We start from the raw sequence: 22,949 nt of genomic DNA, 5'->3' as shown, positions 1-22,949 counted from the left end.
CGAGTTTTTTCTAAAAGTTTCGTTCGTCAAGGATGTACTAAATAACCGAACCTATTCGACATCTACACAGAGCTCATCATGAGAATTAAATAAGAAATGAAATAGCGAGACGAATGTTAATAGGTTCGCTATAGAAACTCGAAAAATTATATATATTATTATATATATATATATTTATTTTTTCCCCTACATATTCGCTGGTAGGCTAGGGGGCTATTCCAGATACGCTCGGACGAGTATATGAGCTTAGGGGCTCAACCTGCGAAAATTGGCTAACACTAGTCCTGATGAGAGTGGGGCTTCGTAGAATTTACCACCAGATCGGAATAGCGACCCTACCTAAAAGATCCGGTGAGATACTCAGTGGGCTGTGTCTATGAGTTAGTTCGCTCGTCGTAATCGACGAGTTCGATGAGGACGGTGACCGATGCGGGGGATCAGACAAGACATGTTTCGGGCGACGATGTATTTACTTTTCCCCATCGGCAAATCGATGGCGGCGGTCCGATAATTAACTAGCGGCGGCCTCGTTAAGAGGGTTATTATGTCTCACCGCTTTGTCGAAGTAGCGTTCTGACCCTGTTTTTTTTCCGGGCCGAGGGCCGAATCTCCTACGAGGTCCCCGCGCTTAGGGTGCCTGTCCACCGGAGCGGGAGCGAAGCAGCGGTGCGGAGAAAACAAAACAAAATCATAAGATTGCAAAATGATTATGTGCAATCTTATTGGTTAATATTTCTCCGTTTCTCCGCTTCGCTGCCTCGCTCCGCTCCGATGGACAGACACCCTTAGGGGACGCTATGCAGATTGGGAGCAGACCGTGGGTCCAAGGATGTTTTAGGGCCCTACCGCACTAAACGACTCCCCTGCACTCTTAAAGCCCGACGTCCGATCTCCGTCGGAGACAGAACCCAGTCAGAGTAGGGGGGTTCCCGAGATAAACGATACAAGTAGACGCGTGGTCTCTGCGGTAAGGCAGCCCTACGTGACTGCCCGGGCGATGCCGCTTGTGTTCCGGGATACCCCGCTGGGTCAGAACCAGCCTGCCGAGTCGGAACACGATACATCGCTGACCAGGTTAGCGTTCTGACTCTACCTTAAGATACTTACCTATCGGTTCTGAATTGAAATCGTCGTGAAGGTCGACATTCCTCACCTACCACGGTGCTCCGACGGTTATCCCGTAGAAACGGGACTGGATGACCTGGAGAGAGTTTATGTGCAAGCCTGCCGCGTGAACGCACACTACACTTTAATGGATAATGACGGAACATATTATGCAATCGGTCGTCGCCGCTGCTCTAGCACGACAACGCTCAACCTCATGAGGCACAACAGATGCTCCTTAAGCTACAGGAACTAGGGTTCGAAGTTTTGCGTCATCCATTGTACTCAGCAGACCTTGCGCCGACCGACTTCTATTTTTTCCAAAGTTTGGTCATCTTTTTTTTATTGCCCTTGTAGGCAGACGAGCATACGGCCCACCTGATGGTGAGTGGTTATTGTCACTCATGGACGTCAGCAATTCCAGGGCCAGAGCCAAGCCGCTGCCTATCGTTAATACTTTAATACTGTTAAACTTGTTGGCAGGGTTAAACTTCAAATCTGAGAGGCAGCACAACATGCCTTCGAAGAGTTTGTTGACTCCCATACCCCTTATTTCTTCAGTCTTGAATTTCGCACCATCACGTAATGAGTCAATTCTTCAAGAACTGAAAATTTTAAAATAATTAAGCTTCTCCTGCTTTGTGCAGTCACGTAGCTTTCATTTTTTGGACATGTGTCGCGAGGTGGGGATATTTCGATCGAGTGCATAGTGGTACCTACAGGACAGGGTAGAGAGGGTGTCAGGCTACACAGCAAGTCTCCCGTGTGGTGGACTGACCAGGTTAATGCAGCAACGGAATTACCCTCTGTACGTAGTACCAGACGCACATCGGAAGGGAGAAGTGGCACCGGATTTTAAAACTTGTCAGTAAAAATACGACGGCCACGATCACTCTGCCAAGAGTGTAGCAACAAAAGAGATTTATACATTACGGTAGAACCGATTATCGGCGGGAATAAGAAAGACCCTACTTTTGTGTACCTTTTTTTTTCGGGCCGGGGGCCATGCTTCCTACGAGGTCTCCGCACCTAGGGGACGCGCAGGGTATGTGAGACTGGTCCGCGACTGCGAAGTCGCGGCCCCAAGGGTGATTTCCTGAACCTACCCACTAAACGACTCCCTTGCACTCTTCGCCCAAGCGTCCCGGATGAGGTAAGGGGGTTACCGCGTTCAACACTACAACCAGATGGCGCAGCTCATTCCAAGATCGCCCGGCCGACGGAGCCTTCGAGGCAAATCGAAGGCTCTGAAACGTCGGCCGTCTCGGTGCGGCAGCCCGTCGGCCCGCCCAGACGGTGCCGCTGGTGTCTCGGAATACCTCGCTGAACCAGAATCAGCCTGCCAGGTCGAGACGACACACCGCCAATCGGTTGCTCTTTTATCAGGATGTTGATATTTCTCCTTGGCGGCGTGCTAGAGTGCTGGTAGCGCGCCGCGCGGCGTCGACCCCCTCAGGTCGCCCTATGACCTTCACCGGGGGTACTTTTGTGTACCTACTAAGATCTACTTTTATGAAAATGATAAATATTGTGTGTTTGATTTTATTAGATGATATGGGGACACAAGTTTGCGCGTTCACTGCGAAGAAGGACCCCTTTGTCATGACGCCGCAATTCCAAGGAGTATCCCTGCAACCTTCCGAGAGTATTGGGATACTTGGGGTCGACATTTCGAGCGATGTCCAGTTTCGGAGTAATTTGGAAGGCAAAGCCAAGTTGGCGTCCAAAATGCTGGGAGTCCTCAACAGAGCGAAGCGGTACTTCACGCCTGGACAAAGGCTTTTGCTTTATAAAGCACAAGTCCGGCCTCGCGTGGAGTACTGCTCCCATCTCTGGGCCGGGGCTCCCAAATACCAGCTTCTTCCATTTGACTCCATACAGAGGAGGGCCGTTCGGATTGTCGATAATCCCATTCTCACGGATCGTTTGGAGCCTCTGGGTCTGCGGAGGGACTTCGGTTCCCTCTGTATTTTGTACCGTATGTTCCATGGGGAGTGCTCTGAGGAATTGTTCGAGATGATACCGGCATCTCGTTTTTACCATCGCACCGCCCGCCACCGGAGTAGAGTTCATCCATACTACCTGGAGCCACTGCGGTCATCCACAGTGCGTTTCCAGAGGTCTTTTTTGCCACGTACCATCCGGCTATGGAATGAGCTCCCCTCCACGGTGTTTCCCGAGCGCTATGACATGTCCTTCTTCAAACGAGGCTTGTGGAGAGTATTAAACGGTAGGCAGCGGCTTGGCTCTGCCCCTGGCATTGCTGAAGTCCATGGGCGACGGTAACCACTCACCATCAGGTGGGCCGTATGCTCGTCTGCCTACAAGGGCAATAAAAAAAAAAAAAAAAAAAAAAAAAAAAATTGTGGGTTCGGCCGTAAGTAAAATTTAATTTCGTATTTTCGAAAAATGCGCAGTTATTTGTTGGTGTTCGATTGTTCATACATCCGTGTATCTCTGACGTCACACTCTACGCATACATTTTGCATCAATTGCACGCATTAATTAGACCCTGCATAATAATGAACGTAAACAATAGATCAAGTAAATCTAGGCCGATTAGGGTTGGAAATCAACATATTTGGATCACGCCTGCGGTGTGCTTTTTCTGAATCGCATCAGTACATTGGGTATGCATCGATTCTGTCCATGGGTGACGGTTGCCACTTATCATATGCTAAATAATCAAGGTCTTCGATGTAATATAGCAAACTGGACTGTGTCATTTATGTTATTTATATACTCTGGTAACTGCTCAATATCGGGTAGGTCGTGAGGTCGGCCCATCTAAGATTGTAAAATTATCATTTCATATCCACATGCTATTTTTTATTTCTATTATTGCTTAGATGGGTGGAAGAGCTCACAGCCCACCTGGTTAAGTGGTTACCATAGACATCTCCGACGCAAAATGCTAAATAATATTTTGGTTAATTGTTTTTGGAAAATGGTTAAAAAAATTACAAGTACGACAAAGACAATAATGTTGCAATAGTCTTCCTCCTCTTCCTTGCGTCGTTCTCCTCATTACTGAGGGTCGTGACTCTCTTGCTCGTTAACTCCGCCGTTACCGGTCCCAAGCCCGGATGAGAAAGGAGGAGGGTTGGTATAGAGGAGAACAACCCAACCGTAAATTGAAAGCGCCGAAAATCGGGCGCGGGGCAATTAACCTGACCCCTCCTACATCTGTTGGAGAGTGGGCTACAGAGACCGTGAGGAATTAAATAATCTCTAAAATTCTGCAATGGAAGGCTCTGGGTGCCCAACACTACGCATTTACCCAGGAAAAGTCCCTTAATATACAGTACGATTAATAGAGCAATAGTCTTAAATGACCGAATAATGCGTTTGAAAGCCTTAAAGTGGTTTATGTAAGAGTAAATCCTCATTACCGATGACGTACTTAATATCTATGGGTATTAAAATTCGTTATACCAGTGATTCTCAAACTTTTATATAAAGGCATATGTAAAACTACTTCAAACTTGGACAGTACAAATGAAGAAGATCAGTTTAAAAATTCTTCATTTACTATATATACCTAAACAAGACACTGTAAAATAGTTTATGATAATAATTTGGAAAGATAAATATTTTAGTTGTATAATTTAAGAATCAGGTGGCACACAAAAGTATCCTGGCATAGCGGTTGAGAATCACTGCTTTAATACCATTGTTAGCAGTATTGATGTGTTCGAGAATCTGTAGTTCTGATTTCATATATTACTATTCGTTTCTGTTTACCTTTTAAATACATATTAGTTCAGGCTTTTTTGACATATTTTCTTGATTTTCGTTGTTGAGTGAGAATAAGTTGTCTAGTCCGGTCCGATGGTGGTGATTTGCAACAGAATTAAAATACTACTATTTTGTAACATTTCTTTAAAAGAGGCTACATTTAGTTCTTCTCTTACTTTTATATTCATTCTTTCTTTTGCTTTATTTTTTGTTTCTCTAATAATTTAATTTATTTTACTGATGGGAATCTAAAGTTTGTTTTCAGTTTCATATTTATTATTCTATTAGTTAAGTTGTTTGTCTTTCTTGAAATAAAGAAAGTCTTCTATCACCATCTATTTAATTAGTTTAGTGTTGTTTAAGGGACTAAAATAATTAATTAAGCCTGAGACCTACCTAAAGTGACACCACAATGTGAATCCCGCCATCCACTTCGAACCATGAAGTCGTAGTTTCATCATGTTGCCAGCTGTTTCAACCTTCAAACTGAAACGCATGAGCGCTGCGCGACGCGCGGATATATACAGGGTAGCAATACTTTCCTGTGTGTGCATAACAATGCGCCTACCACCAGTAAGTAATTGAGAAAATTTATTGCGCATTTAATTCATTGCACGTTTCGTTAGATCGTAAAATTCGTATGTAAATACGCGTCAGATTCGTATTTCCATAATAAAATTAATAACTCCGGCACACCTTGCACCTCATGCGATGGAGGAATGACATTGTGCCAGCTGCAAGTAGCTTGTCGACGAGACTTGCACAAAACATAGCCACCTGGAATAGTTTGAAATAAGATTTCGTGAATACAAGGGCTTACACTTAATAAATATTTATATATCTATACTAATATTATCAAGCTAAAGAGTTTGTTTGTTTTGAATGCGCTAATCTCAGGAACTACTTACTGGTCCGATTTGAAAAATTCTTTCAGTGTTAGATTGAGGACTTCCATTTATTGAGGAAGGCTATAGGCTATATAACACCATGAGACCGATACAATGGAGCACCAATAAAAAATATTTCAAAATATTTTCACTGTCTATGTAAATGAAGTGGGGGGTAAAATTTAGCGTTATGGGGTCTTGACGCCGCTCACTATGAATGGTATCACTATGTAATATGTAATAGCTATCTACGTATATTCATATAAATTTACTATTATCTGACCTAGTAGTATAAGGTTCATTATTAGAATGTCCGATGTTTGAGGGGAAAAGCGTACAAAATATATTTTCTTTAAACAATTTTCCTTCGTTGTATGGATTGATAATTAGAGACTGCGAAATAATAATAAAAAAATTGAAATTATTTTTCTAATTTATTTATCTATATTTAATTGAGATAAAACGAAAATATTAAATTCTAAATTAGTCCGCAATTTCCAATTTCTCCAATTTTTCCAAGTTTTCCAATTTTCCAATGATTCGTTCTTTTTATATTGTAAGGTAACTAGGAGTCTAAAACACGAGTTTAGTTTTAGTTTAATGGATAAATGAGGGGGTACGTCCCGGGAATTTACGTGCACATTCACGTCGGCGGATACGACGGAACTCGATGCAAAATACGGTTCCACTCAGTAATAAACGTGAGGCTATACGGACCGCGCGTCTCTCCTCTCTACACGTCCGCGCCAATATTCACGTAAAGTTTACAAACTTTTAAAAGAACGGCAAACGCACTTTTTTTTTTAAATTCACGCAAACGGTATGATATGATGCGTATTGAATAGTAAAAAGTTTCGTTGTTCTTTGGACTTCGTCATTGTAGTCGTAGGAAGAATCTGCCAGCTGTCATTTGTTTTGATTAGTAAACGTCGCTGTGGTTCGCGATTTGCCACCGGCCCACCGTCTATTACAGGTACGAATGTGTCATATTAATAATATATTTTCATTGTTTTCTTGTTTTGTTTATTTAAATTATTAATTCGCCTTATTTGACTAAGTCTTCTCCATCGAACCCTGGAATCTCGTAGTTTACCACGCTATATACATATATTGTTAGGTACCTAATTTAAAGATAATAGAGTGTGATTGTTTGCTTATGAGAATTTTATGTTGCATAAATAATGTATTTTTTTTTTTAGTAAAGTAGTATATTGCAATATGCATTTGTAATTTAATACAAATTTCATTGCACCTATCACTATTTACTCTGCACTACCTTTGGTTGACTGGTAGAGAATACCATAGGCATTAAGTCCGCCGATGTAAATTTTACATGAAGTGTAATAAATAAATAAGTAAATAAATAGATATTATATCAACTATAAGCTAAGTCAGAACACGTATAAAAGAGTTTCTTTTATAAAATGAATTTTAGAAATTTTACTAAACGTATTAATTCTCCAGTTTAAAACTAGAAAAAGTAATATGTATTTATGTAATAAAAATTATCTTCGATGAAATACTAATTAAAGATACGAAATCGACACATTTGAAATTTAATATTTATTATATTAATATGATAATTTAGCTCACAGTATTGAATATCTAAACGTTATTTACATTTGTTCAAAAGGCTTAAAAGGCCGAATTGTATGATTTAAATTAAATTCAACGATATCAACTAAATGTTAAACAAGTTTTTACCACTGCAGGTACATACCTAGTGTGTAGAAAATCTTTTTTTATTTTTTTTTATTGACTCCAGTCCTACTCCAAAACTTATTTAAACTTTAAAGCGCTGAATGATAATAATTATTTATCCAGCCGTGGTTTAAAGTCGGAAGAGTACTTTCGAATTGACGCTGTTGATGTGACCTTAAATTATTATTTATATTTGATTATTATTATGTATTATGATAATAAAATCATTTAGATTTTCCAAGATTTACCTGCCTATTTCTGCCGTGAAGCAGTAATACGTTTCGGTTTGAAGGGTGGGGCAGCCGTTGTAACTATACCTGAGACCTTAGAACTTATATCTCAAGGTGGGTGGCGCATTTACGTTGTGGATGTCTATGGGCTCCAGTAACCACTTCACACCAGGTGGGCTGTGAGCTCGTCCACCCATCTAAGGAATAAAAAAAAAATAAAAAAAAAACGACAATATTATGACTAAATAAATAAATTCAACTAGGCGGTAATTATCGTTTAAAGTAATTCGTTCCATACAAACTAAATATGGATAGTCGTTAAGAAAAAAAGTTAGCAAGTTGTACTTACAATTTGCCATATTAAGAATAAATAAAAATAGGGCAATTGTTAATTAGTCTTCATACTCATCTATGTGCTTATTCCTACGTACTTATTATTCAATTTAGAATAAATAGTGAACTAAATTTTTTTTACTGATTTATTAATTAATTTAATTTTAAAACTATTTTACTGTGTGAATTGTGATCGAAAAATTACCCGCTTTTATACTGGCTTATTGTGAGTAAAATCATGATGAGAATCTCAATATAATATATAATGAAAACTGTAACAATTATGTCAAATCAGTTCAGCTTCAGTTTTTTTCTTCTTTATCTTAAGGGAATGAGAAATGAATACGGTTACATATGAGGGTGTAAGCGTAGGCTGTATTTTGTAACGTTAATGGGTGATTGAGCTTATTTCGCCCACTGTGAGCGGAGCTTTAGCGGTTATCATAATGTGATTGGACTCTCCACCTTCAAACACGAGGTTAAAGTCTCATTTTCGTTGAGCAACGGCTATCTTACCTTTCAAGCCGGAACGCATAGTAGCGTCAGAAATAGGTGGTACCTACCCACGCCAGCGTATGTTACGCCCCTCCGCCATTAAATGCCAATACGCGAGCTCTGGTACAATACTCAGCTGCCTATTCTAAGCTGAATAAATTAATCCCCTTTCACTAAACACGCGAGAAGAGGTGTGGTGGAGCCATTCCAGCTGGACAACAGTCAGCAATTTTTTATATATATTTTAGCATGTTATTATAAAATTAATTTGTTACAAAATAAGTTTAAAAAATTTCGACGCGCAATCTAGCCCGTAGACACAACTGACTGAGTTTCTCGTCAGATCTTCTAAGTAGATCGCGATTAAGATCCGGTGGTAGAATCAGCGAAGCACTGCTCTTGCTAAGTTCAGTGCTAGCAAGTCCTCCCAGGTTGAGCCCCGCGAGCTCATCTATGAATCCGCGCGTAGTTTGTATAGCCCCTTAGGCTACCCACGATTAGGTACCTACAGAGCAACACACAAAACCGTTAGGTACCACCATTTCCAACAATTTCAGTTCGATTTGTTCTGTTCAGACACGTGCTTAAATCGCAATTTAAATTAACTTATTGAGTTTTTTGTACGTGTAAAAGGTTTTATTAAAATTTCCGACCACATTTGAAAACTAATGTTATTTATTTCATTGTTGGTATAACTGCGTCACTTAATAATAACAATCTTAACTTAATTAAAGCATGTTTCACTGAAATTACCTGTTGGAACCTGTGTTTTACTGTTTATCAATCGTGTACATCGCCCGGCTACGCAACGACGGCGACGGACATCGACGCAAGCATCAGCTATTTACGTAAGCTAGTATTATCCATAATTTTGCAATAACTCATCAGTACGATTCACTCAACCGTGATCTTTATAATTTTATACATATCAAACGAGTTACGTACTTAAATATTAGTACTAACTTCATTCTCGTTGGTTGTTTCAGCTAGGGTCAACGTACCGATACCGCAAAATGTATACAAATCGCGTTTGTCGCCATTTGTATGACCTTTTAGTCAAGAGGTCGTAGGTTTGCGTCAGGGAACTTAGCACTGTTTTCAATGACGGCGCATACGGACAGCAGCTAGCTGTGCACGCGTTTCTGTGATGTTAGATATTTAGCATGGCTTGTGATATGGTCGAAATGAAATAGTTGTGTTCCTGTGCGAACGAAAAAACAAGTTCTGGTGGTAGGAGATATTACCGGGATAAGCAATCTTAAATGTTAAGTGCATTGTCCGATGGGCTGTGAGCCTTTCTATCTATCGCTAGTAAAAAAATAACAAAAAACAATCAGCCATTTGCGAGTGTAGAAAAGTATCAGTTCTCAAGTATACTCTATCAAAGGTTGACTTCTTAAAAGTGATGTTTAGGTTTAGTTTTTTTTTTGTTAATTTAAGAGCAAATGAGAAATAACAGTTCGGTTCAGTCAATTTTAAAAGAAAGAAAATATATGGGAATTTGAACTTAAATCTAAACAGTTTTTGAAGTAATTGTTGTCTAAAGGATATGACGTTGGGCTTACTCACTCATATTGAACGATGTGATTGCGCCAGTGTTCAAATCCAGCATAGAGGTACCAATTTTACTGGTTATCTTTTGACTTCAACCGTGTAAATTGGTTTACAGTACGCTTTTAACGCATGTTAAAGGTCATAGCGGGATTAAAATGGATAGGTTTGTTGATATTTCTGTGCAAATTTCACTTTGATGTAGTGGGTTGTGGTATACACTCTATGTTTACTTGTAGTCGCGAAAAATTAGCCAGTTTGGCGATTACTATCTAAGTGTCTACTCCACTAATATTAATCGAAATCATGTGATATGCACAAAACACATTAAGTACCTCAGTTGTATCTAGGTCATTGCCCATTTTTAAAGGGACAAAAGTCGTGAGTGTTTGATGAAGCAGGCATTTATGTAACAATGACCATTACTCTTGCCTAAAGATTATGTGAATATTTTCATTAGTACTGTTATCGGGAGCTCAGACACATTTAGATTAAGGATCAGTCTATTTTTTTAAACTAAGTTTTTATAGTTAATTTGAAACTTCAATCAAAAATAAATTAAGCTGGAAAAAAAGTGATTTCAAGGTTATCAAAAATCGACCTATTAGGTTCTACTTCATCGTCCTTGAAGAAGTAAACAAATTAAAAGACCAATGTGAAATAAATATCTTCCACGTAGAAACGCACTCCTATGGTAAGTTCGGTAATAATAAAGGCATAATATACATATTATGTATAAAATTACTAGCGGGATAATATTCTGTAACACCAAATGGTCAACATTAAACAACCCATCATACATTTTTACGTTAGAGAAAAATAGTTCACCAAATCAAGGATACGAGTAACCGGATATTTTCAATAAAAATAAACAGATTCTGATTAATGCCTGAATTCGTCTCTTTGTCGAACAGATGGTGCTTGTAGTGTACCTTCTGACATATGGCGAGTGATTCATTGTAAATGTGTTATGATGTGTGATAAATTGAAAGTATTCGCTAAATTAACTGAGCGTTTTATCCTCTCGGTCTTTATTTTAAGCACCTTCTTCTGGATGTTTCTCGAGTACCGTATTGTATACTTCTTGAGTGATATTTGAAAAGACTCTAACTTTATCCAGGGGCTTATCTTTGCCCTTGGCATTGTCAATGTTGACAGGTGATTGCAGCTTCTTACCATGTCCTACGTGATGCGATTTAGTCTACTTTCAATGGCAATACAAAAACTAATCATTCAAATACTCTTATTGTATTATGTTACAATGGATTTAAAAAATGAATAGTCTATAATAACTCTTCACTTCAGAGGCACGTATGACGGTGTTGAATCACAAGCGTTAATTTTAGCATGTTTATCTAGATTTAGCATTCATATGAATGTTATTCATAACGGTAAGGTTAGCAAACAATGCATAAAAATTGATTTACGAACTCTTATGATTAACTTTGATCAATTAATCATAAGGCATTATTTGTAGAGATACCTTTGTGAATATTAGGAAAAATTATATATATATGTCTCCTAGGTAGTTCAGTATGAATATACGTAAAAAGTAAAAGCGTTCTACTTTCAACGTTGAAATTGTCTAAATATATCATTTTCTAAGTGATCTTATTGAACAAGTAGGAAGATTTCTTGGAGAGCTGACGGCACTGGTTTCTTTTTTTATTTTGTTGCTTAGTTTCATATAGCGTTGAAGTAGTAGAAGTAGTAGTAGAGTTGGGTCATTCCCAAATTCGAACGAAATAAACTTAAACAAGCAATGTAACACGAAGATAGACCTGCCCTCGAAGCCGTACATTCCGCGCCTCAACAGATTTTTATTGCTAAGATACTTAGCGTATGACGCAAAAAGTAATTAAAAAAAAAGTGTTACATATTTTGTTTTCCTACCAAACCCTCCTAATTATTTTCGTTTTCGAGAACAGTTCAAAAATACCTTAGCAGGACATTCAAATTTTATTTTGTAATACGTGTATTTAAACAGGCTAAGAAATTTCAGTACTTCTAGCGATTGATGATCTTTAGCTTAGTTAAAAATAAAACAATTCTTCCCACCTTTACAAGAAAAGTTGGCAATAACAAAACAAAAATGAAAATTTAATACATAAAAGGAATCTAAGTTGTGATATGAGTGGTTAAGGTCGAATTTCGATAAGCAGTGGGAGAACACTTGTCCACACATTTTTCGTCCGAGTTAACAATATGTATACCTACATAAATAGCTAGATGAAATGTATAGGATAAAATATTGATACAGCTGAGAATTCTGATTAATTGGGGCTTGCTTTCAAATTAAATAAGTAGCTATCAGCATGAACCGTATGCTTGTCTATCTACAATGGCAATAAAAAATGTTTAGCTGTATCAGATCATCTATATATTAATACGTGAAGCAAAAACTTTGTATCCCTTTTTACGAAAATTGCGCGGACGGAGGAGTATGAAATTTTCCACACTTATAGAGAATATAGAGAAGAAGTGCACAAAGCTAATATTTTTTTAAAATAATGCATAAAAGATACATTAAATCAATAACGAAAACATTACACACACTACATACCATGTATTTGACGCACACACGCATGCATACTATTTATTGTCAAACTTTTGTTCTTGACGCCTGTTGTCAAATTGAGAATAGATTAAATATTGTTTGTCTTTGTTACTATTTGTTATAGTGTAGTCTTGGCGAAATTTGTGACTATAGAAGTATAAAATACAATCATAATAGTGTACAAACTTACAATTCCAATTAATTATAGTCGAATTTCGGTTACTGCATGACCTCTAGTTTCAAGAATTGTACAATATGCTTGCGTTTGAAGTGTTGGCGGGTTAAGTTTACAGAAGAACAACCACATCGGTAAATTTTACAACGTTATTTGTTAAATTTTGCAACCATAACGTACGCTATAGAATCAAATTAAGTAATTAAATTGTTTCTCTGTCATTTTTATAGCGATAATTTATATGCTGCTACCAATAAAATACGATACGATAGTACGAGTTCGTTAATCGTAACTAAATAAATATGGTTAATAGTGTAATAATGTAACAGAAATATAATGTTAATTATTTCAGAGATGATATTTTGTTATTGTTGGATGTGGAGTCCACGGCGAACTTATTAAGTGACTATCGGAAGCAGTAGACAGTGTAGTGGAGAAATTATTGTCCGACAGTTGAAAGAATGCATTTCTGGCGGGTTGTGATTGATTGAACTGATGATCTAAGTGCGATAATGACATTTTTTTGTTGTTTATTTGCTCCACCAACCAATCATTGTTATCTATGTATATATTTAATGAATTGCTGTTCGTTAGTCTCGCTAAAACTCGGGAACGGCTGGACCGATTTGGCTAATTTTGGTCTTGAATTATTTGTGGAAGTCCAGAGAAAGTTTAAAAGGCTTAAATTAAAATAACAATTTTGTTTTTCCTTTGATGTATCCCCCGTCGGATGGATTCCTTTTGTTTGTTGTAAGTTTATTTTATACAAAAGTTTAGGTCTTTTATTTATCGATTGAGGCACTACGAAGTCTGCCGGGTCAGCTAGTTGTGAAATAAATCTTTGAGTCAACTTGGGATAAATGGTGCAATTATGCGCTAAATTTTCTTAAGGAATGATAGCATTCTTCAAGCGACCGAAATATGCGCGATTGTGTTCGTCCATCTAAATGCATTAGTTTTAATCGAATGAAGCGAAAATGAAACGTATTTTTAAATTGAAATCAACAGTTAAACACGTAGCGGTTTTTTACAGACGTTAATGACTTTGAAGTGGCAATAAAATAAGTTTAACTCTAAGTAATTAGTGCTACAGTTTTATGTTAAATTAGTTACAAGAAAAGTTATTTGAAAACAGCACAAACAAAACGCAGTCAATCGTAAGATTTAACTAACATTTTCCATTACTCGTGCAGGAAATAATCTCGCTTTATCGAAAACCTATTCGTTTGGTTTATGAAAAACGGCAATAAAAATGCGGAAAATTTATGTAGTTTATAAGTAGCATTTGTTTCAGCTAAAGCTGTTGTGCAATTGTAGGTTTCATGTTGGACCAAATTTTGTAAATCTATTTAATACTACAGAAAATACTTTTTGGTAGGGACAGGGCTTTTGACATCTCTTTTATCCATAGATGATAGTTACGACTGAATACCAGAACGCTACTCATCTGCATTACATCTTAAAAGTCAACTTAACATGTAAGAAGAACTTTATATAGCCACATAAAAGAACACTGGAATTCAGACTCGAATTAAAATTTCCTATTGAAACATACAGTCGTTTTTTTTTTAAATTAACTATAAGTTTATTTATTTGAATTACTGAAAAATACATAAGATGTTAAGAATAGCAATATCGCGTGTCCTTATCTACAGGATGTATTGTTTTAATTTGATTTTCTTTTTTCTGTTCGTTGTGAACGAAGTCTTACAGTTACAATGGGAGCGCGGTGCTACTGTAAACATTTTGCGGTGTTTATAAACTGTTACATTGCATGGGCTTTCATCTGATTGTTACGATTTTAGGAATTTTCCTTTTATGCAACTTTTAGTTTTGTTTGTTGTTTTAGTTTGGAGTTCTTAGTATTGATGGCGAAGTACCTAACGTTTAGTTCGCGATAAAATTATCAATAGATTTGTAATATTTACGAGAATCTAAAGTGGGGGAGTGCGTAAGGAATTGCAAAGTCAACTCTTTACACTCAACAAAGAGAATATTAATGTGATGTGAATATGTGTTTCTTAGATGGGGAAAAAAATATTAGAGAGAAGATTTAGTAGACTATTAAATCTCGTAAATAATACATCAGCCCACTGCTAGATATAGGCCTCCCTCAAGATTTGCTATAATGACCGGTCCTACGCAGCCAGCATTATGCAGTCTTTATGAACATAAATTACTTAACTTTTATTAATAATTATGCAATTTAAATATGCTAAAAAACGTTATTCCAGAGTGAAGTATTGGTAATCATTTGCCACATAAGATTTCACTATAGCGCGTGGCCAAAATGATCATTGATATCCACTCTGTGCATGAAAGCTGAGGTCCCGGGTGTTTTTGTTTATAAAGAGATGGCGAAATCATCCGAAAACAATTTAAGTTAAACAAAATCTCTTCGTATACCCAAATGTTCCAAACGAGCTCTTTTCTGAAGTCAAATGTTCGATTTAATTAATATTGATCCACATTACGTGAATATAAATAAAACAACCACATGAACAAATCGATTTAGAATAAAATAAAATAAAGAGTGCCCTTGCATTTCCTGTGGCGGCGGTATCAATGGCTGACAGGAAGAGCATATTGTTATATTGTGCAGACCGACATACATTTTATACAATAATACCTCTGTCCGATAGAATTATTGCTAATAAATGTTGCTCATTACTGTGTTACATTTAGAAATAAAACATGAAAAGTGTGTTAAGAAATTAATGGTTTCGAATAAATGGTGAAGCTAATTAGACAGCACGCTTAATGTCGATGAAGCTTGGTAATACTTGACCTAAGATTAGAAAAGCGGAATAGGAATTCTAGGGAACATCAACCAACAAATAAGGCCTACTTATTAATCTCAATTATTATTATGACTAGCTTTTGCCCGCGACTTCGTCCGCGTCCGCGGAATAGTTACTTTGGCATAGCCAGTGAGCCAACCTTAACATATAGACATATGCTGTCGCGAACTTCTTTTTAGATATTTTAAAGGGGAACAATTCTGTCATACACTATTTTAGCGAAACTTTAACCGTTTCCGCAGCGCACGCAGCGGCAGCTCTCAAAAGGGAAAAAAAACAGATTTTGAAACATTATTGGCGCTCTTATCTTAGCGTGATGTTATATAGCCTATAGCCTTCCTCAATAAATGAGCTATCTAACACTGAAAAAATTTTTCAAATCGGACTAGTAGTTCCTGAGATTAGCGCTTTCAAACAAACAATCTCTTCAGCTTTGTAATATTAGTATATATTATAAGTTGTTAAAAACCAGTAGTGAGATATAAAAGTAATCACAACATTCGTAATGTAAAAGGAATTGGAGTAATAAGAAAAATATTAAATTGTAATTTGCCTCTACAGGGTTACCTACACCGTGACGCAATCTCAACCTTTGTATCACGAAAACTTGATCATCATTAACGTGTTCACGTTTAATGACAGTGCATTTTGTGAGTTTGCATATCAAAAGTAATTTTCATGTTCCAATTCCTATCAGAAAATTGTCTTAGGCATAATTAAGGTTCCACCGTCCACTGACGTCGAATGACATACCGCAATGAGGGTAGTCCGCAATTATTGCGTTCATTCGGACCATAAAATTGGAAAGGAAAAAAGTGGCCACACCGGACCGCGTTAATTGAGCCTCTTGAGTTTTCATTGCCGGTTTCAATAAATAGCAGTTCAACACAGCGACCACGCACGATGTTCGTCACGTAATGACGCAGATGTTTAATGTAAAATAAACATTAACCGAATAACTTACTTGTAACATAAAGAAAAATGAAAAAGTCAGTATTATGTGACCGTTGAATGAATTATGTAGATTTTTATTAAATTCATTGACACGTCCATAGATATATGTGTGTTAAATATTATGATTAGAGTATTTAATTTTTCATACAGATTTAATAAAAACTCTTAAATAAAATGTTGTAACAAAATTACTACTATTCTATTGCAATCAACGCGCATTGTAACAAGATCCGTCGTATAGATTTCTAAATGAAAGTCGATCCCTGCAATTTCAATATGCACGGAAAGTTATAATTAGTAGGCTCTCGAGAATGTCATAGAATATCTAGATAATATATAATTTAAATAAACCCTCATTTGTGTACTTATTTGATTATGATCCTACTGTTTATTTATTTATTTTATTATTATTTGTGGTCATAGTTTAACAAAGATTAATAAGCTAATATTAATAAATGTATCACTATGTCCTGCTAGTAAAGCGTACAAATATTAGGTTTAAGTATAATCTACATAAAAATAAAAAATAAAACTTAAATTATTCTACTTTATCATCAAAATTATCTAAAGTTATCGTCTAAATATTCTGACATACTATAGTAAGCCTTATCTATTAAAAATACTTGCAATTTTTGCTTAAAATCTTGTGAATCTACTGTCTTCAAAATTTTTATAGGTAGTTTATTAAATATTCTTGATGACATACTAAAAAAACTCTTATCATAAAGGGCAGTTTGTGTGCAGTGTTTTGAATAGTTGTAGTTTAATTGTTGTTGGGGGCTACACCATTTCTACCACCAAGAAGTAGACTACCTAGTAGGTAGAAGACGATGTAATAGAAACCGATTTTGACACCACAGTTATTAAAAGTATACATAAAGTATACTTTTAATAACTGAAAAATATATATATAAATATATATTATTATTAAGCGTGTATTTTTATGTGATTGATAAACTAGGAAATAGCTCACGCGCAACCGAAGTTCATCTCAATAATGTTATTGATATTAATAGAAATAATATAGATCGCTATTTTTCATCACCATATTATGTTTGTTTTACAATGGTTTTCTTTTGGAGTGAAGAATTGACCTTATCATTGTCATTCTCTCGGAGGTCCTGTTGTTTAATCGACGAGAGATAGGTGTGCTTTATTCATCAAAAGGGAGGGTTTGCTAAGAACTGCTCGGGTCTCCCCCAAAGAAAGCCTAACAGCTCAAGTGCAGCTACGTCGCGAGTGTGTCTACCACTATTTTTTGTTTATTTATTACTTACATGGGTGGACGAGCTCACAGCCCACCTGGTGTTAAGTGGTTACTGGAGCCCATAGACATCTACAACGTAAATGCGCCACTCACCTTGAGATATAAGTTATAAGGTCTCAGCATAGTTACAACGGCTGCCCCACCTTTCAAACCGAAGCGCATTACTGTTTCACGGCGGAAATAGGTAGGGCGGTGGTACCTACTCGTGCGTACTCACAAGAGGTCCTACCACCAGTAATTACACAAAATATAATTTTGCGGGTTTCTATTTTATTACACGATGTTATTCCTTCACCGTGGAAGTCATTCGTGAACATTTTATGAGTACGTATTTCATTAGAAAAATTGGTACGCGCCTGCGGGATTTGAATACCGTTGCATCGCTAAATACGAATGGATCGGACGTCTTATCCTTTAGGCCACGACGACTTCAAACCATGTCATAATGGCAACTGGCTGGGATGATCCAATGAGAAACTCAACGGGTTGATGTTATGGACTAAGTTTCAGGTTGGACTCTATGACGAGGCACACTTAGTAAGAGTCAAGGGATCTACTGACAGGCTTCTGCGTTAGCCTGGTTAAGGGTTTTAGTGATGACGGTAGGATGAGTGGCTTATCATGTAATGCTGCTGACGCAAATTAGTATTCCGCTGATGTCTTGATATAGTTACGTGAAGATTCATTTACCCCACGTCCACCATGTTCTAACGAGTAGCCTACAAAAGTGAGATTGTATATTTAGAGAGAGTTCGTGTGTAGGCCGTGTGATTGAGCATCACACTTACATAGGTGTCATCTTATTATGGAGGGACAGCGACTTCGCTTTCTGAATACATATAGGTAAAGTCTAGCGAGGATAAACATAGCATGGTTGCGAACATATTCTGCGTGAGGCTGAGATCTCATAAATGACCTATTACAACAGGGTATTGTTTGGGCGAAGAGAATGAGCGGAGCGGGGGGTGGTTCCTACGCATTGTATCCCATTCATATTAGTGGTTTGTACTATTAATATTCACTGTATCCGACTACGCGATCTTGTCTACTTCGAGCAACTGTTATTGTTTCTCCAAGGGACAGATCTTGGTTTACTATTACTCGTACTATTTACTACTATTACTCTCCTTACCTTATTCTTATTTCTATATTCTTATTTATATATCCTATATATGTCCTAGTGAACAACTTTGTATTTTGGCATGCAACTAGCATTGTCCAAGCCCTTATAGGCTCTGACAACCTTTAAACCAGGCATGCTGTAAGTCCGATTATATTGTTAAAAAAACACTTGTTAAGAGTTAGTCTACTTTTTCTGGATCCTTTCTCAGGCCAGATCAGACGTTCGTGAGTGCAGGGGTTTGTTTAGTTGTTGGCATGCAATATCTGTAAGAGTAGTATATACCAGTTGTATATACTACTCTGGGCATCTACTAGTCTGGGCACAACTGGTATATACTACTACCAGTTGTGCCCCCTTGGCGCGGGAACCTCGCAGGAGGTTCGGCCTCGACCCAAAAAAAGGTTGGCTGCCGTACTATTAAAATAATTTATATAAACGTAAACGACTTCTGCAATCTGCACATAAATAAATGAAAACGCTCCTATTAAAGAGGAGGGCGGACTAGTCTATTAAAAACAGAAGCAAAAATTTTACTACCCAAATAAAATAAAAATAACTCCAATTATTTAATCGAAGTAATAGTTTAAGTATTTTACAGTTATATAACAATAGCGTAAAAATAATAAAAGAGAAAATCGAAATATTACGTTAATTCTGATTTGATACGATTCAACTGTGGTCACGGTCAACTGCTTGTAGTAATAACATTAATGTTTTGACGGATTCAGTTTAATGTAGCAAATTTGTACCTACTTTTTATGTGACAGCCAGGACATACAAGCTCATGATGTTTAATGGTTATGGGAATCCATTACAATGTGAATGTTATATTAGTTGCCCACCTTGAGACGTGAGGTCTTACTAGGCAGAAATGCTCAGGTTTTAGAATTTATCCGCGGGAACTAACAATGCACCCTACTATTATAAAACCTGTAACTAAAGTATATCCAATATCCACTGTTGGACATAGAGCTCCCCCTTCTAACCTCGCCACAACGATCGGTCCTGCACTGCTGGTATCCAGCGGATCCCGGCGAACCTCAATAGGTCATCGGTCCATCTAGTGGACATCATCAATCACATTATTATTCCTTGACCTTATTATTACCTACATGTATAGCAGTACTTATACTATACTCTATGTAAAGACAAAATAATCGAGTATCATTTACTTCTTTATGTCTACTTTCCACCAACCTTTTTATGTTTAGTTGCGTAATTACTAGTAGGACGTTCCGCACAGATACCACCACCCTGTCTATTTTTGCCGTGAAGCAGTAATACATTGGTTTCGATTTGAAGGGCTTGGGGCAGCCGTTATAAAAACGGAGATTTAGAGCTCACGTCTGAAGGTGTGTGGCGGCATTTACGTTGTTGATGTCAATGGGCTCCGGTAACCACTTACCAGGCAGGCCTGAGCTCGTCCGATAAAAAATATGTAAAGTGCATAGATAATAAATAAAAATTATCGGAACATATAATAATAGAAAATTATGGGAACATATAATAATAGAAAATTATTTAACTTGGCAACATCGTTTCAAAATAATTCGTATTCGTTTTTCATAGTTATTCAAAGTTATTTAAAATCTCTTTAACAGGAAATCTCCATGTTGTTTTTTTTTTATTCGCAACATTAAATTCAATTCTCGATTAGTCGCGGTGAGGCCGCGGAAAAGAAAATTGCAATGGACGTAGTAGGTGGCCCATTGTGAAATTTATTAAATTATGCGATAATGAGGATAAAACGAATTTAGAAATCCACAGTTCTTAATTTTAGTAGCATTAAAGCCTTGTTCGGACTAGGCGAGTATTTTAGTCGAGTACCGAGTAATTTAGTAGCCAAATGTGTCTGAGCACCAACATTTTAGTCGAGTAGGTTAGTAAATAATTTAGTCAAGTCAATCCATTTTGTTCTATTTTTTCGGGCGAGTAGCGAGTAGTTTAGCCACTAAATTATTCGGTACTCGACTAAAATACTCGCCTAGTCCGAACAAGGCTTAAGTGCTGTTTATTAAGTACCTTAACATTTTTATGTAAAACCGTATCTTAGCACGTAGGAAAAAAAATATCTGTAATCTTTTCGAGAGTCGTAAACATAATTGAAACTTTTACGGTTTAGTCTCTCGTTTTTTAATTGACATTATATTATTTCCCACGTTTCGAATATTTCACAGTTTTCGTAATCACAGACGATTAAAAGGTTATACGTTGACATTTGAGAATCGTACTAAGCGGGCCAGATTAGAATGGTTGTGAATACTAATTATTTTAAACTTTCGTGGTCATCTACTTTACACTTAATACGTATTATATTTGTTCAGTCCTAGAGCGAGTTATTCTCTATTAGGGTAGGTTGGGTTATTTCTATTGAATCGACTGTGGGCTGGGATGACATCATTCCGTTCACGTCACCCGTGTTATGTTACTGTATATGGGCGGGATATGACTTATTTATTACATTCTTATTATAATGAATGAAACGTTAAGATGAAATTTCAGGACGCTTATGACCTTTTGGCCGTGCGGTGTCCTGGAATGAGCCAACTCGATATCTTCTCGTGGGTGGTTTAAGGCTTTGTCAGAGCTGCTACCGTCAAATGCTAAATGCTTCACGAAATTATTGACTCGCGACGGAAATACTCAGGGTTGTGGTATCTAGATTACAATAAGACCTACAATCAATTTAACAAATTTCAAACAAAGTTCGACTGGAGGTCTTTTAAAAGAATTTAAGCCGATCAACCATCAATATTTTTGTAGGTTCGTTATAAATGCACTCAGTAATCTGTTTACATTTCTAAGTATTATGTCTACTGCATGTAAGTCCACATCGCGTGCACACTACCTCGTTACGCCATTGTTCCATTGAGTTACGCCTCATTCACTCTTCCGTGTTACAGATTACATGCGACTGGCTTCTTTAATACTACTGAAAAACGAGTTCTTAATTCGTCTTTTATTTTATCAGTCAAACCTTCTTGCTGGCTATGCCTTGCATGTATTTTAATATATCCGCAGACATACGTAGTGTGCAACTGTTTTGCCTTAGACATTTTTCCTATTTCTGCCGTGAAGCAGTGATGCGTTTCGGTTTGAAGGGCGGGGCAGCCGTTGTAACTATACATGAGACCTTAGAACTCATATCTCAAGGTGGGTGCGCATTTACGTTGTAGATGTCTATGGGCTCCAGTAACCACTTAACACCAGGTGGGCTGTGAGCTAGTCCAACCAACTAGGCAATAAAAAAAAAGTAGACCAAAGTACCTATGTAGGTAGGATTTAGTCTTACATAAACAAAATAACAGTTAGCGACCGTCACAGTGATCGATGAATGTCAAAAGATTTCATAACCCTGTGCTGTTGATAATAATAAAATATATACATTAACAGGAAATCAGTTTGACTGGTGGTAGGACCTCTTGTGAGTCCGCGCGAGTAGGTACCACCGCCCTGCCTATTTCTACCGTGAAGCAGTAATGCGTTTCCGTTTGAAGGGCGGGGCAGCCGTTGTAACTGACTGACTGAGAGACTGATACTGAGATCTTAGAACTTATATCTCAAGGTGGGTGGCGTATTTACGTTGTAAATGTCCATGGGCTCCAGTAACCACTTAACACCAGGTGGGCTGTGAGCTCGTCCACCAATCTAAGCAATAAAAAAAAAACATAAACCTTTTTTTTCCTACCCTAAGCCTTGAGAGGCTATTTCAGCGTAACCTTAACTAGTAGGTGAGCTCACGGGGTTCAAACCAGAGTGATGCTAACACTGACCCTAGTAAGAGCAGTGCTTCGTAGAATCTACCACCGGATCGGAAACGCGACCCACTGAGAAGATCCGGCGAGAAATTCAGTGGGCTATAAAGCTTAGACATGTCAATGACAGTTCGAATTCACTGCTAACTACCATCAACGAGGATAAATTATATGCAATGTACCGTTTTTACAAACGTCCATTTCATAGAGCGCAATTTTGATCGGAAGCTCGAAGCACGTCTCAATGCGAAAAAAGTTTTCTCGAAATTATAAATCCG

General features: G+C 37.4%; 1 protein-coding gene across 1 annotated transcript in view; it reads left to right on the top strand.

Moving 5' to 3' along the window:
* The first annotated feature begins 6,418 nt into the window (after positions 1-6,418).
* The window catches only part of LOC101743856 (extracellular serine/threonine protein CG31145), a 122,092-nt gene continuing 105,561 nt past the window's right edge, over positions 6,419-22,949 (top strand). The window contains exon 1 of the mRNA XM_038016694.2: positions 6,419-6,702. The gene's annotated coding sequence lies outside the window, so the exon portion shown is untranslated. The remainder of the gene's footprint in view (positions 6,703-22,949) is intronic.

Source organism: Bombyx mori, chromosome 17 (assembly GCF_030269925.1).
Source record: "Bombyx mori chromosome 17, ASM3026992v2".
Classification (NCBI taxonomy): Eukaryota; Metazoa; Arthropoda; class Insecta; order Lepidoptera; family Bombycidae; genus Bombyx; species Bombyx mori.
This window is presented reverse-complemented; position numbering and strand designations above follow the sequence as displayed.